The sequence below is a fragment of the Aegilops tauschii genome, chromosome 3 (genome assembly GCF_002575655.3).
Source record: "Aegilops tauschii subsp. strangulata cultivar AL8/78 chromosome 3, Aet v6.0, whole genome shotgun sequence".
Taxonomy (NCBI): domain Eukaryota; kingdom Viridiplantae; phylum Streptophyta; class Magnoliopsida; order Poales; family Poaceae; genus Aegilops; species Aegilops tauschii.
In genome coordinates, this window is record NC_053037.3 from 530,065,392 (window position 1) to 530,070,166 (window position 4,775).

Here is a 4,775-nt window from a genome sequence, read left to right on the forward strand (position 1 = left end):
CTTCTTCCAGCAGGTCGACGCCGTCTTCTCGCGCTTCCTTGGCCTCCGCCTCCATGTACATGGTGACCCGAGGCGAGTCGAACTCGATGTCAGTTGGGATGACAGCCTCAGCACCATATACAAGGAATAAAGGAGTGAAGCCGGTTGACTTGTTCGGGGTAGTACGCAGACTCCAGAGGACAGCCGGCAACTCATCGAGCCAGCAGCCGGCCGAACGCTCCAGTGGTACGACCAGTCAGGGCTTGATGCCGGAGAGGATGAGGCCGTTTGCTCGCTCGACCTGGCCGTTTGACTACGGGTGGGCAACGGACGCTAAGTCCAGTCGGATGTCGTGTGTCGCGCAGAAACGTGCCAGTGCTCCCTTGGCAAAATTCGTGCCGTTGTCGGTGATGATGATGTGTGGTATACCATACCGAGTGGTGATGTCTGCGATGAATGTCACGGCAGTCGGCCCGTTCAGCTTCTTGATTGGCTTCGCTTCAATCCACTTGGTGAATTTGTCCACGGCGACAAGCAGATGTGTCATGCCGCCGCGGGCTGTCTTGAATGGGCCCACCATGTCCAGCCCCAAACGGCAAAGGGCCAGGTGAGGGGGATGGTCTTGAGTGCAGAAGCCGGCAGGTGTTGCTTGGAGCTGAAGATTTGGCATCCTTTGCAGCATTTGACTAATTCCTTGGCGTCTTACAAAGCAGTCGTCCGGAAGAAACCATGGTGGAAAGCTTTGCCGACAAGTGATCTTGAGGCCGCGTGGTGGCCGCATTCGCCTTGGTGGGTATCCTTGAGGATTGCTATGCCCTTCTCTGGCTCGACGCAACGCTGGAAGACTCTAGTGACGCTACGCTTTAACAAGTTCTCTGTTTATTATTGCGTATGCTCCGGCTCGGCGTTGAACTAGTCTTGCCGAGACCTCATCAGTCGGCAGCTCTCTGTTTACTAGGAAGTTGAGGATGGGCTGGGCCCATGATGGAGCTGTGACTTCTTCTGTTGTCAGTACGGCTACTGTGACCCGGGTGGGTGGGTTGGGTGGTGGAGAGTTGGAGTCGGCCACCGCCTGCTGTGTCGTTGCAGTCCCCGGGCCGACTGTTGTAGTCCCCGGGCCGGGTTCTGAAGTCCCGAGCCGGGTGCGACTACGGCAGTCCCCGGGCCGCTTGTCGAAGTCCCCGAGCCGCCTACTGGGTTCCCCCAGTCGGATCCGACTGCATCAGGGGCCGGCGGTATGAAGATGGAATCCGATTCTGGAGACGGCTTGACAGATGGTTTGAGGAGGCGCTGGAGAGAGACGCCGGTTGGTATAGCTTGTCGGGTGGAGCCGATCCGTGCCAGCACATCTGCTTGCTCGTTGTCGGCCCGTGGCACGTGGAGGAACTCGCACCCTTCAAAGTATCCACTGATTTGCTGGACGAGGAATCGATAGCTCGCCATGTTTGCGTCCTTGGCGTTCCAGTCGCCAGATGACTGCTGGACCACCAAATCCGAGTCGCCATAACACAGGATCCGGCGTATGCCGAGCTCTTTGGCTAGCCGGAGCCCGTGTATGAGCGCCTCGTACTCAGCCACATTGTTGGAGGCGGCAAAATGGATTTGCAATGTGTATCTGAGCTTGTCGCCCTTGGGAGAGGTGAGGACGATGCCGGCTCCCAAGCCGGTGCGCATCATGGATCCGTCGAAGTGCATCCGCCAATGAGTGGAGTCGGGAGCCAGCGGTAGGTACTGGGTCTCGGCCCAGTCGACAAGGAAGTCGGCCAATGCTTGGGACTTGATGGCGGTGCGGGGCTGGTGGAAGATCGTGTAAGGAGCCAGTGTTGGGAATCGTAGCATAATTTTAAAATTTTCCTACGCTCACCAAGATGCATCTATGGAGTATACTAGCAACGAGGGGAAAGGAGTGCATCTACATACCCTTGTAGATCGCGAGCGGAAGCGTTCCAATGAACGTGGATGACGGAGTCATACTCGCCGTGATCCAAATCACCGATGACCGAGTGCCGAACGGACGGCACCTCCGCGTTCAACACACGTACGGTGCAGTGACGTCTCCTACTTCTTGATCCAGCAAGGGAGAAGGAGAGGTTGATGGAGATCCAGCAGCACGACGGCGTGGTGGTGGATGTAGCGGGTCTCGGCAGGGCTTCGCCAAGCTTCTGCGAGAGGGAGAGGTGTTGCAGGGGAGGAGGGAGGCGCCCAAGGCTGAGATATTGCTGCCCTCCCTCCCCCCCTTTATATAGGCCCCCTGGGAAGGGGGGGCGCCGGCCTAGATCCCATCTGGATGGGGGGGCGGTGGCCAGGGGGGTGCCTTGCCCCCCAAGGCAAGTGGGAAGCCCCCCACCCTAGGGTTTCCAACCCTAGGCGCATGGGGGGAGGCCCATGGGGGGCGCCCAGCCCACTAGGGGCTGGTTCCCTTCCCACTTCAGCCCACGGGGCCCTCCGGGATAGGTGGCCCCGCTCGGTGGACCCCCGGGACCCTTCCGGTGGTCCCGGTACAATACCGGTAACCCCCGAAACTTTCCCGGTGGCCGAAACTAGACTTCCTATATATAATTCTTCACCTCCGGACCATTCCGGAACTCCTCGTGACGTCCGGGATCTCATTCGGGACTCCGAACAACTTTCGGGTTTCCGCATACACATATCTCTACAACCCTAGCGTCACCGAACCTTATGTGTGTAGACCCTACGGGTTCGGGAGACATGCAGACATGACCTAGATGCCTCTCCGGTCAATAACCAACAGCGGGATCTGGATACCCATGTTGGTTCCCACATGTTCCACGATGATCTCATCGGATGAACCACGATGTCGAGGATTCAATCAATCCCGTATACAATTCCCTTTGTTAATCGGTATGTTACTTGCCCGAGATTCGATCGTCGGTATCCCAATACCTTGTTCAATCTCGTTACCGGCAAGTCTGTTTACTCGTACTGCAATGCATGATCCCGTGACTAATGCCTTAGTCACATTGAGCTCATTATGATGATGCATTACCGAGTGGGCCCAGAGATACCTCTCCGTCACACGGAGTGACAAATCCCAGTCTCGATCCGTGCCAACCCAACAGACACTTTCGGAGATACCCGTAGTGCACCTTTATAGTCACCCAGTTACGTTGTGACGTTTGGCACACCCAAAGCACTCCTACGGTATCCGGGAGTTGCACGATCTCATGGTCTAAGGAAAAGATACTTGACATTGGAAAAGCTCTAGCAAACGAAACTACACGATCTTTTATGCTATGCTTAGGATTGGGTCCTGTCCATCACATCATTCTCCTAATGATGTGATCCCGTTATCAATGACATCCAATGTCCATAGTCAGGAAACCATGACTATCTGTTGATCAACGAGCTAGTCAACTAGAGGCTTACTAGGGACACGTTGTGGTCTATGTATTCACACATGTATTGCAATTTCCGGATAATACAATTATAGCATGAACAATAGACGATTATCATGAACAAAGAAATATAATAATAACCATTTATTATTGCCTCTAGGGCATATTTCCAACAGTCTCCCACTTGCACTAGAGTCAATAATCTAGTTACATTGTGATGAATCGAACACCCATTGCGTCCTGGTGTTGATCATGTTTTGCTCTAGGGAGAGGTTTAGTCAACGGATCTGCTACATTCAGGTCCGTATGTACTTTACAAATATCTATGTCTCCATTTTGAACACTTTCACGAATGGAGTTGAAGCGACGCTTGATATGCCTGGTCTTCCTGTGAAACCTGGGCTCCTTCGCAAGGGCAATAGCTCCAGTGTTGTCACAGAAGAGAGTCATCGGGCCCGACGCATTGGGAATCACCCCTAGGTCGGTAATGAACTCCTTCATCTAGACTGCTTCCTGTGCTGCCTCCGAGGCTGCCATGTACTCCGCTTCACATGTAGATCCCGCCACGACGCTTTGCTTGCAACTGCACCAACTTACTGCTCCTCCATTCAAAATATACACGTATCCGGTTTGTGACTTCGAGTCATCCAGATCTGTGTCGAAGCTAGCGTCGACGTAACCCTTTACGACAAGCTCTTCGTCACCTCCATAAACGAGAAACATATCCTTAGTCCTCTTCAGGTACTTCAGGATATTCTTGACCGCTGTCCAGTGTTCCATGCCGGGATTACTTTGGTACCTTCCTACCAAACTTACGGCAAGGTTTACATCAGGTCTGGTACACAGCATGGCATACATAATAGACCCTATGGCTGAGGCATAGGGGATGACACTCATCTTTTCTCTATCTTCTGCCGTGGTCGGGCATTGAGCCGTGCTCAATTGCACACCTTGCAATACAGGCAAGAACCCCTTCTTGGACTGATCCATATTGAACTTCTTCAATATCTTGTCAAGGTATGTACTCTGTGAAAGACCAATGAGGCGTCTTGATCTATCTCTATAGATCTTGATGCCTAATATATAAGCAGCTTCTCCAAGGTCCTTCATTGGAAAACACTTATTCAAATAGGCCTTTATACTTTCCAAGAATTCTATATCATTTCCCATCATTAGTATGTCATCCACATATAATATGAGAAATGCTACAGAGCTCCCACTCACTTTCTTGTAAACACAGGCTTCTCCATAAGTCTGTGTAAACCCAAACGCTTTGATCATCTCATCAAAGCGAATGTTCCAACTCCGAGATGCTTGCACCAGCCCATATATTGAGCGCTGGAGCTTGCATACTTTGTTAGCATTCTTAGGATCGACAAAACCTTCCGGCTGCATCATATACAACTCTTCCTTAAGGAAGCCGTTAAGGAATGCCGTTTC